Genomic DNA, 12,521 nt, shown 5'->3' on the forward strand with positions numbered 1-12,521 from the left:
ACAATAGATGCATTAGGAAGAATGAATATATATATATATATATGTATGTATGTATATATATATACATATATATATATGTGTGTGTGTGTGTGTGTGTATCCTACCTCTCCCTGTGAATTTGAAACACCACCACCTTATCAAGCAGACTATGCTGGACTTGAACTCACTCTGGATACTAAGCAGGTCTTCAATATGTGATGCTTTTGCTTTGGGCTTCTGAGTCGCCAGGGTCACAAGGCCTGTGCCACCGGGTTCGACTCTTTCAATATAAATAGATCCACTGGCTACTGAATGCAACCATCTTATAAAGAAACAGATTTATAAGTGCACATTAAACTTTTGTGTTTTAGCACTTTTATGTTATAAAGCTTATAATAGAAAAACATAAAGCTTGTAATAGAAAAATAATATGTGCTCATTGTATGATCTTTATAAACATTTCTTAGAGCCCCGCAAGTTCTATAGAGCTCATTCCCAAAACGATTTGCAGTTAATAGCTTTTTATGTATTGCCCTAGATGATTTGTATGGGTATGTAGGCATGTGCACATTCTATGGTTAAGGAAAACCTCCTCTAGTCCCTGCCAGAAGCCTTCTTGAATGGACCCACAACAGATAAATTAATAAGAAAAGAAAAAAACCCAACATTTTTTTGTTTGGTTTTGAGATAGATTTTACACATCCTCCCGGCTGCTTTCAAACTTGTCAACCTCCTGAGGCAAGGATTACAGGCATGAGCCACTGTGTCATGTAATACATATAAACTTGGCAAGGGTTACAGGCATGAGAGACTGTCAGGTAGTACATATAAACTTGGCAAGGGTTACAGGCATGATCCACTGTGTCAAGTAGTACATATAAACTTAATCTGTACAGTGGTGACCAGCAGGAAAATGGTTGCCTACCTGCCAAGGGGAATTTAGATGGTTATATCCATTCAGGTGGTGAGGGAATGTGGACCATTTTTTCTGAGGGTCAGTAAGAGTTTTTAATCCAGAGAATGCAGTCAATTTAGAGAGAAAAAACTAATTTGCAAATAGTTATCTCTGGAACTTTAGTGCATCCAAAGGTCAGACTGCTGTGAACAGCCTTCTGCCTGTGCAAGCTGGGGCCATGGGGCAGTCTTTGCCGCCATATCACCCATGAGATGTTAAGGTGACGGTGGAAAGTAATTGCGGTCTTTCAGATCCAACATTGATATACTTGAGCTGACCACGGCTCATTCTATGAAACTTCCTTGACGAAGAGGATTGAAAGGTAAGGTGTGGAGGCAGGAAGGCCAGCAACCCTGACTGTGAGACTGTTTCTGTATAGCCACACTTTGTGAAATTGTTCACTCAGCCATAATACCACACCGGTAGCTCAGTGCAGGGCATACTTTAGAACATGTAGAAGCTGACTGGAGAGGTGGCTCACACACAGTTCAGAGCACTTGCTGCTTTTGTTAAGGGTCTGAATTTAGTTCCCGAACCAACATGGTGGCTCATGGCTGTAACTGCAGTTCCAAGTGGTCCTCCATCCTCTCTGGCCTCCACTGACCTTACTTGCATATCGTGGGTACACATTCATGCAGGCAAGGCACTGCTACACTGAAAAACAGATACATTTAATAAAATAAAATAGAGCCACGTGTTACTTTTATCATTTGTCTCATTCGTCAATTCGTATAGATCTGATGCATGGCTTTTTAAAGATATTATTGGATTAGCGCTTTTCTGAATGAATGAACCAATTTGCTCTTTTATGATGACTGTCCTTAAGAAGTATTTTCAACTGTCTTTGCATGATTACGTAATTACCCACGTAAGAGACAATGTTCCGGTGTAATCACTATGTTTATGGCTTGCAGGAACAATTTACCACGGCAGTATGGGAAGTTCCCACTAGACTTCTAAGACAGTAGTATAAGCCTCATGCTGAAAAGAAGCAGACACCCTCTTGACACTAATAGAGGCCAACATGCGAGGGCAGAACGTACCAAGCAAGTGTAGAAGACGCGCTCTATGCCTCCTCAAGCTTCCTGTGGCGATTGCCATTGCTTGGAGTACTTGGAGTTCTGTTCTGTGGTTGCTTCTGTTTCTATTCCCTCTCCATCATCATGTCCCTATGTCTGTCTGTCTAAATTTCACTTCTCTAGTCCAAGGATAGTGTGATTGCAAGCAGATAACACGTTGACAATAAAGAAACACTTTGTCGGAAATCCTTATAGTTTTGCTATTCATGGTACCTTTACAGGTCCTGGGAATTGGGACATGAACATAGCCACCATTTCACCTATTGTAATTTTTGTCTATGTGAGTCTAAAAGGATAATTATGGTGAACTAGGGTGGTTGTTTGGTGTGAATGGTTCACTTCTATTCTTTGCAGTTTATTATGCATTAGTGTAGTGTTTTCCCTTAGTTTACCAGTTCCAGAGAAATCTTTAGTTAGTTTTGACCCTTAACATCATTTAGCACTCTGAGTCATTTTAACTGAAGAAAGAGTTGGTGTCTAAAAGTAAGTTGTGGTGTGGCTGACATTTTGAGGGTCATGTACCATCGATATCTATCTTGTCTGGATGTCAAAGTAAATCAGTCGATATGATTTAAAAGATGGTCCACTCAGAAGATGCCCCCACACCGCAGGATCAGATTTCAGTTTAATTCAATTATAGGTTGGAAACGAAAAGACTTGATTCCATCTGATTCCTGCTGTTAAACTGGATAAGCTTGCACCTCAACTTAAAACATCTTAGAATAGTTTTGCACCGTTACATTGTTTGTATAGGAAAGAAGGAACAAAACGAAACTAGCACACGGTTGTTCTTCATGGAACATATTAATCTCCTTAGGTGACACACAGTCCAGCGCTGGGGACATGGGAAAGAAAGTTCGTGCTGTAATGTAACAAATCTGCAGGATTTACAGTGGGACCAAACTGTTCTTAATATGAGCCTTTGTTTGCTGAGAGTATTATTTCGGGACCTTGCTTTTGAAGATTAAATATGACACAGTCTGGCCATATTTAAAGAAATTAAACCATCACATTTTGTAAAGGAATGTGCTGGTACTCTGTAGGGTGGGTACAAGGGAGCCTTGAGTAGACCGAGGCTGTGGATTACCAAACAATTCAGCTGAATGCCTACAAGTAATGGAATCATTAAAGTGTTATTTATTCATGTGCCCTGAAAAGCTGATGATAATCAGCTTGTGGCATATGTAAATAGAGCCAAGAAACCGTATTAGAAAATGTGATGTTCTCCTATGAAAGCTATAATGATTGGCATTGTTTTGTAGTGGGGAGATGGGGGGGTGAAGAAATCCACAAAACTGTCGTTTTATGAAACTAAAATAAAAATTTTAGGTTTTAGATATAATTGTTTATCAAAAATGTATAAAACTTGCTCATGCATTGTTAAAATTAACAATGAATTCATATATATTGCGTATGTGTGCACATGATTGGTCAAAATCAGTAGAGAATGGATGTAACTAGAATAATTGAAACAATCAAGTTGGGCCTTCTTGATTATTAAGCCATTTGTTGAAAGGTTCCTAGAATGTAGATTGGTTTTTCTAAAATAAGAATCTGTTAAGTTTTACGCCGTAACATTTCATAGAAATGTTGGTGAGTAGGTAGAATTTGTAGCATCCTGAGATTTCCTCCGAAAGAATCCCTTTTATTCTTGCTTCTTAACTAGTATGTGTAAGACATGAGTGCAGTTAATTACAGCCCCGGGGTCAGAACCCAGTTTTCAGGGATGCCTCGGGCTTTCCTCTGAGGCCGTGCCCTGCAGTCAGTGAAGTCTACTATGCCAGAGGAATTGGGGGGGGGGGAGGAAGGGGAGAAAAGCTATAAAGATTGCCTTCATTGACGTGCACTGGTACTTGGGGTAGGCCATGACAACACCTAAGCATTCCATTAGGAGAAGAGCTGACCTCTTCTACAGGCCCAGGAAGTCTACTGGGTGAGCCTTTAGCTCTGTTCCTTGTCAGTTTCTTAGACCCAATGGGTGACTTTAAGACTTCTTCACTCTATTTCTTTGCACACATCCTTCATCCTCTTATAATGCGTCTTTGACCCAGAGACCATGGTGTCTTCTCTCAATAATTTGTAATAGTGAGCCTTACAGCCAAAGTGGATGACTGGTTATTTAATGGAAAGAATGTAGTTTTCACTTTCTCATTTGCTTACTCTGGTCAGTATTATCTGTTACATGAAATTTTATATATTCAATACCATATTGAGGTTTATATCTTGAATGAAGACATTTGTTCTACTAATATTAGACCTGGTTACAGAGTTTGAATTCTAAAACAGATCTGTAGAATATTATTTTTTGCTACCCACCGTTAAAATCTGTTTATTATTGATAGTATCTAGAATTATTTTGTTAAATCTTGTATGTACACAGCCACACCCACAGACACACACCAATACACATGGGCATGATATACCACCAATTAATTTAAATAGGTACAAGGAAATGAGTGGTAGCTAATGAATGTCAATAAGTTTTCTTTTTCATAATGTAACTTGTACAATCTAATCTGTTCTTTGTGTGATGTGTCTGTAGATGTCCAGGTGTATGTACATTTGTGTGTGATTTTCTGTGGAAGCCAGAGGCCAACCACCACTGTCATTCTTCAGGGGGCATTGTTCATTGTTTTTGATGCAGGGTCTCTCATTAGGATCTGGAACTCATCCACTCAGCTAGACTGGCTGGCTAGCAAGCCCCAGAGGGCCTCCTGTCCCCACTTCCTAGTGCTAGAATTATATGCTGTGCTGTTTACACGGATGTGGCCAATTGAATTCAGTTCTTTCTGCTGATGGGGAAAGCACTTGCCAACTGAGATCTGGTTTTTCTTTTATTTTCCATTTTTCATGCATACATACATATATATACATATATGTATACATATATATGTGCATATATATGCATATATATAATTGACATATTCATACATGATTGACAAAGCATATCTATGTATGCATACACATATTTATTTAATTGTGGATATAAAAGATGTGCACAGCTGGGTGGTGGTGGCACACACCTTTAATCCCAGCACTCAGGAGGCAGAGGCAGACAGATATCTATGAGTTGAAGGCCAGCCTGGTCTACCAATCAAGTTCCAGGACAGGCCCCAAAACTACATAAGGCAACCCTGTTTCAAAATAAATAAATAAATATATGTTTAATACTTTTTTCTCTTTCTTTAGGTAATCTGGAGTCTGCACGACCTCTCCCTTTGTATTGCCTTCAAATATTACTCATCAACCTAAAGTGGCTAGGCTTAAATATACACACCACCCAAAGAAATCTGTTAAAGTGGTCATCTGACAACAGGTAAAAGGGCAACTTTGTTTCTGGTTCTTTTGGTCACACTTGCAAGTTACAGGGACAAAAACCATGATGGCTTTCCAAGTACATACAATATCGAATAATTGTCCACAAGGAAAATCGTGAAGGAGTATGTTTGTTCGCATTGAATCCTGACCGTTGATCAACTCCAGCTTCCAGTAAGCAAGGGGTGAGAGTGGGATGTGCTATGTTCCAAGGGCAATAATGGGCTTAGAACTTAATACTACGAACCATTAGCAGAATGCCAAGAGTAAGTTCTCCCCAGGGCCTAGGATCTGTCAGCTCACAGGTTCTCAGCGTTCACTGGTAGATTTTGTGGAGTGTGCCATGAATCTAATCAGAAAGCATGCTATCATGTTGTGCCTGGGGCATACATTTTTTTTTTCTTTCTGTACAGGTAGCTACTGGGGTTCATAGCTGGAGAAGACTGATAGTAACTTTTCTCCTCTGGGTAGTAATGCATACATAGCTCCTTTAAGTGCTATGAAACATAGTAAGGATAGAACTCTCAGGTTGAAACCAACTTGATTTATCACTATCTGTGACTCAAGTATGTCATATCTTCAGTCTTGGTATAACTGTCAAGTTCTAGAGAGCAGCATGAGCAATCATAATAGACTTTAATATTTGGAGGTCTGTGCAACAGCTCCAATAAATGTAAACCAGTCCTAGCGTTGGGATTTTGTTTTTAGCCTATATTTTCTAGTAGGGGGTGTAAGTATCCAGGCATCTGTCCTGGCCTGTCCTTGGGGTTCTGACAGGATTCACCCTCAGCTGCAGCTACTAAGAGCACCACCTGTGCACATTCACTACGTTCCCTTTCAAAAGGGCCCTGCCCACCTCCCATCTTTCTCTCTCTCACACACACACACACTCTCTCATTCTTCCTCTCTCTCCCTTCCTCCCTTTTCTTCCATCACTCTTGGCCCCGGGACCAGTCTCTGTCTCCCTCTATGCCCCTTTCTACATCTTGTCTCTCCTCTCCCAGTAAACCTCCCATGTGAGTCCTTCCTGTATGGCATGAAATCCCTCTGTGGCATTTAAAACACATCACAACACGGGGGTTTTTGCTACATGATAGGGTTTTGGCATTTTTATACTTGCATATGCTTCCATCTTAGGACTGCACTGCAGTCGTTTTTCACGTGACTTTGCCTGAAGTGTTAATGATTCCCTCCTTGTATTTATTTCCTCCTCTGCTCTGCTTTTCCATCCCTACCCCAGCCAACCCTGCACATTCTATCGCTCCTCTCCCAGCGTCCACCGTTGTTCTGTCTTCTGTCCCTTGAAAAGCCCCTCTTACTCATCATTTGTCACTGGGCAATTGAAGGGTGTGCTCCCAGCTGGGGAAGACCACCTTTCCTACTCCCAGCGTTCTTCACTCACTGATGGTTCTTGGTGTAAGGTTGAAGCCAGAGCTCTAATTCTTTTGTTTTGTTCATTTTGAGACCGTGTTTCTCTGTGTAGCCTTGGCTGTCCTGGAACTCACTCTGGGAGAATTAATTCTTAGCAGACACTATTGTGTGGCTAGTATTATGTTGTTTGCTTTTCTGATGGGACCCAAGCATACTGAATTGAGTCTTTAGTAGTGTTTCTTCATATGGAAATTGTGTTTCCCCTTTGTGGAATGAGTGTCAAGATCTTGGTTTTCTATTACCACATCTAGTCAGATTGTAGAACAGTTGCATGGGGCTAAGGCATGTGGAACAGACCTATGCATGATGAGAAAATGCTCATAGAAAACCCTCAGGGGTCAGTGTTAGGTGTTTAGGACTTCTCTCCAAGCAGCTGGAGTGAGTGAAGTGTTTGTGGGTGCCGGCGGTCCCATCCTGGGAGTGGAGCAAGCATATTAGCATAAGACCTAGGGTCCTCAAACAAGCTGCAGCTGTGGGTGTGTTCATGTCAGGAATCTCTCGTTCTGACATGGAGGGGAAGGGCCAGCCAACAGGAAAGGAATATATGGCCATCAGGGCATGAGGTGGTAGCATGTGGGGTTGGTGGGAAGCGATAGTCTGATGTCCTTACCTAGAGGGAAGGTGTGCCTATTGATGCCTTTAAAAATGACAGGGAGCTGAATTGGGTAATTTTATTTCTAAACGTTTACCATATCAATTGTAATGAAGACTATAATCGTTTGCAGTCATGGATTAATAATGACAGATAGTTGTTTCCATTCTGCATGCTGGAGAATTATAGGGTCCCATCTTTAGTCCTCGTTACTGTCTCTACAAATGTAGATAAAGCTGTTTGCTACATAAAGCCTTCTGGCATTTCCTCCATGTTTCTTCAAGCTGTTTGCTACATAAAGCCTTCTGACATTTCCTCCATGGTTCTTCAGGTTTTCTTTTTTTTACTTTGCAAGCAAGAAGGAAATTGGTAACTTCACAGTTTAATTTAAAAATGAGGTAATGAGCTCAAAATTCCTAAAAAGCCAATTGTTGTCTTCTGCTTATTTAAACCATGTCTACACTCCACCTTTCCTGGTTGCCCTTTAAATGTTTTGCATTTCTAAAGACATTGGTTTTTTTTTAGTACTCAAAAGTTGTAAATCGATCAACATACAGAAATGGTACTGTTTTAAAACTCAGGATGCATAGTTAGGAGAGATAATTAGTATTGTGTCCAACAAGAAAACATTAAAGAAAATTATAACAAGCTGTGGACATATAAACCTTTAAAAGTAATTATTGACAAACATGGCTTTTTACTGACTTGTAACCTCTGTAGAATGTTAATCTAATACAAATGGTTTTCACTAAACCCACTACCCACTTTATATGGATCACTTAGCTGTGTCATAACCTCATATCTTGCTCATTTCTTTGGCGTTTTAGTAGACTTTTGTTGGGTGAGATTCTTCCTCCTTGGGCAGACATTGTAAACACACACACACACACACACACACACACACACACACACATGTGCGCGCACGCGCGCACACGCACGCACCTCCCTACCTGTTCCCTCCTGAATGGAGACCCCTACAGACCAAAGTCAGAATCTCATCAAAGTCCAAAGAGTTAACGAGGTGGGATTTTTTTTTGAGGGGGTGACTTACAGGTGCACAGATGCTTCAGAAGCAGTTGCATCCCCCAAAAGTCCATCCCAGGATCTCCCTGAAGCTCCACAGACCCCCAGAATCTCCTCCCTTTTAGCAGTGCCTGTCTGTGGCTCCTTAAGCAGTGTATTATCCACCTGTGTCCTTGGGTAGGGGCCCTGGTGAGAGTTTCTGTCTTCCTGGATTTGTGAAGTTGCCTGACCTCTTGAGTCCCTTGCATCTCCAATCTCTCCTGGAGGGAATGGATGTTTCAGAGGAAACTGTTACACAAGAGTTTCCATGGACCTAAGAATCCCCTTGCTAGTCCGGTTTTTACCACTGTGACAAAGTACCTCGTGAAATTCACTTTTAATGGAGGACAGAGTTATTTTTATCAGATGGTTCAGAGGTTGTAACCGCCATTGCTAGATTCTTTTATTACGGACCACTGTGAGAACACGGTGGTAAGAGAGCATGTGTTGTATTACACCGAAGATAACCATGATGGGAGCCATGGAGAAAGACAGTAAAGGCCACAGTCCCAGACTTCTCCACAAGAACATGAGATCTAACTTGCTTCTCTTACATTCTTCAACTTAAAGATCCAATTGTTTCCCAACAGCACCAAGGGCTGGTACTAATCCTTCAGCACCATAACACTGGGGGATGTTTAAGATCAAGCCATACAAATTTCTGCAGAGAGAATTTTTCAGGTGATTAATATTGTGAAAATCAAGTGCTCCTGACTCTTTCAATCCTTCAGGACATTTAGACACACAGAATGCAATAAAAATGTCAAGTGGTTTTTCTTTGGCTTATTTTACTCCCTGAGTGCATAAGCGAGCAGCCTTATTTCCCATTCTCTGGATATTACTTTAGCACTAGCAGTTATTAACGAGATCCAATTGCTCACATATTACTCAGATCAAGTTTCTTAGGATTTCTGAAATTTGTATCATTTTAAAACGATCACCAAAGGATCTCTGTGGAAACTAAACTGATTAATAAATGCTTTCTGGTGATGATAAGGATTGACTTAGCCATAACAAGAATTCAGAATTTATTGAAGTATATCCCTTTATCCATATCATTTTGTATACTATGATTATGTTACAGGTAAATTTAAATACCATGTGTTCAGGTCAGTAGAAAAAGAGTTGGACAACTTGAAATGTTTTTAATTCTTTAAATAATTTTATTTTTAAACTGAAAATAGTTTTTTTCTTATACTGTACTATGATTATGATTCCCCTTCCTCCAAATATTCCCACTTTCCCCATCCACCTAAATTCATATTCTTTCTTGGTCTCTTTAATTAGGAAACAAAACAAATAAGAGGAAAAAATAAAATAAAAAGCCAGGCAAACCTAAACAGGACAAAACAAAGAGCTAATGCTAAATAAAACACAGGAAATAAACATATATATATTATACACAGGCTTGGCTCACAACCAAAAATGTAAAGTGGTGTGTGAGTGTGTGTGTGTGTGTGAGAGAGAGTGTGTGTTTACATGTGTACATGTGTGTTTGCAGTAGTGCATATGTGGAAGTCACATGATGATTTCTAGGAATTAGTTCTTAGCTTCCACTACTTCAGTTCCTGGATTTGAACTCAAGTTGCCAGGATTGGTTACAAACCCCTTTACCTGCTGACTCCAATTTGAGTTTCATGTCATTATTATGCTTGGATTTGGCCCCCACCTTCCACCTCCCTCCCTCCCTGGTGTGCTCACACTGGCACTGTCTTTCTAGTTTGGAATAACTTGTCATTGTGATTTATCTTGATATTGAAGGGCTAAAGGAACTGGCCTTTTTCAATACCATTCAAGAATTCTGTTACACAAATTTCTCACCACTAACCCTCTCAAACAGAATGGGAGGCACATCTGTCATTCACTTCCTAAGTTCTTTAGAAACAGTCACTTGAGGTTGCTTCACAAATTATCAGCATATGACTAAGCAACATATGTAGATATGGAGCTGAAAACAAATGCAATATAAAATATAAATTTCCTATTAACCATGGTGTCAATCAAAAGGGAAATTTTTATTTTTTAAACTGAGTTACACTTCATGTATTTCCTATTTGCCTGAAACTTGCATAGTTACAACAAAGGAGTTCTATGATAGCTAATTAAAAATAATGAAATAACTCATAGCATTGCAGTTGTATCTCTGGGATTCATTCAATTACATTATCATTTAAATTAATCAGGCAAATAGTCATATAGAACAGTGATGAAAATAAATGTACAATTTTCAATAATAACTGTTAGGCTGAGTGTTTTTTCTCCTCCGGATTTTTCTCTCTAATGTCTGTTATAGGGATCATTAAATGGCAGTTACCAGACTACTTTGTAAAGAAAGCTTCATTGAAAAACCATGCTCAATTGTGTCAGTGTCTATATGACATTAAAATTCAATTTGGATAAACACTCAGTGCAGACCATGCAGCCAGGAACCCTTACAGCCTTTGTGTCCCTTACAATAAAACCTTGAAGACCCTTATCTTATAATTAAAGTTGATAAAACACTGTTATCGATCCCGTCCAATAGCTTGTGGGATGTAGTCACCTTTGTGACAATATGTGAGTCCTCAGAGGACATTAGGCTAAATTATATACGTCTGACCCCAAAGGAAAAAATACTGAAGGATCTCTCTTTTTTTTTTTTTTTTTTTTTTTTGATGAATGTTGAAAAGAAACCATTCTGAAATCATAGACATGAAGAATAGAAGGGTATTTTCTTGTGCAGAGCTCTTTGTGTAGTGGGCTTTGTGTCATATGGTATGGACTGGGTGCTCTGAGCCTGCTAAGACTGTAGACTTTAGGTATTCTACACACACACACACACACACACACACACACACACACACACACACACACTCACACGAGGAGGCGCGAGGAGAGTAATGGACATAAGAATATGAGTTTTGGGTTAAATTAAAGGCAGTTGACTTGTACTCTCACATGGAATATGCACATTAAGACATAACTCTTTGCACCTGACAAACTCGGTATGTGTGTGTGTTGCAGAAACCATCTGCACATTTACAAGAGCCGAAAATAAACTTTTCCATAGGCTGATTTTGGAAAACAGTTTTATATGTAGATACATATATACATACATACATACATATACTAGTACACAGGAATGTGGATTTTTTTCTGCATTTCACCGAAGCATCTCTATACCCTGGAGGATGTGGAGGCAAGGTTTCCATTGTGTAATTTCTTACATATTACACTGTGCATCATTTCCTTCCACGGGAGAGGATTAAGTGTTATGTGTGTACATAGTAAAGAGCCTCTTCTCCACTCCCTCAACAAACAAGCATGTTTATCCATGTAGCTGGTGGAAGTTTTTGGCAATGAAGAGAGAGACAGAGGCAGAGAGAGAGAGAGAGAGAGACAGAGAGAGAGACAACACACAGAGATATTCACAAAACTGCTGGTAGCACTAATTTTGGGAAGGCAACATTTTGAATGAAAATATTAGTCTTAAGGCTTGGAGATTTCTTAGTTGTTAAGTGCTTACCACAAAGTTGTGAGGACCTGAGTTCAGTCCTCCAGAATCCACAATACAAAGAAAACGACAACTATGCATACAACTGCTGTGGGGAATGAGGATTCTTGGAGCTTTTGCCCCTAAGAGTTGCCAAATCAGCAAGCTCTTGATACTATGAGAACAATTGAGGGAAATGCCATATGTCAACCCTGATGACACACAAACGCACATGTGCCCACACACAACACTTATACACACATATGCCCACACACAGAAAACATGCGCAGAGAAAGCATTCTTCCTTAAAGTGTAACAGGTACATTTCCTCTGGGCTTGAAAGCAAGACTGCAGTAATGTTTGTTTTTCTTTAGTTGGCACTTCCGGTCGTGTCTGGGTTCTTAACTTCATTTTCAAATGTTTTCTTTCCATAAAGGTGTTTTCAGATTTCCCCTCTCAATAATCAAGGCTGTATATCTAACACTTTCTGCTTTGAATTTCTGATCATTTTCCAAGCACAAGAATACTAAATACATACATACAATGAAATTGGAGTTACAGTGAGAATGCCTGTCAGCAGGTTTCCAGGGCGATACCAAAAAACCCAACATACAACATGAACTGTTGTTTCTTTTT

General features: G+C 39.8%; 1 protein-coding gene across 1 annotated transcript in view; it reads left to right on the forward strand.

The window, feature by feature from the left end:
- Positions 1-5,202: 5,202 nt before the first annotated feature.
- The window catches only part of Slc16a7 (solute carrier family 16 member 7), a 53,608-nt gene continuing 46,289 nt past the window's right edge, over positions 5,203-12,521 (forward strand). Inside the window, exon 1 of the mRNA XM_051176154.1 lies at positions 5,203-5,329. The gene's annotated coding sequence lies outside the window, so the exon portion shown is untranslated. The remainder of the gene's footprint in view (positions 5,330-12,521) is intronic.

Source organism: Phodopus roborovskii, unplaced genomic scaffold, assembly GCF_943737965.1.
Source record: "Phodopus roborovskii unplaced genomic scaffold, PHOROB, whole genome shotgun sequence".
Lineage (NCBI taxonomy): Eukaryota > Metazoa > Chordata > Mammalia > Rodentia > Cricetidae > Phodopus > Phodopus roborovskii.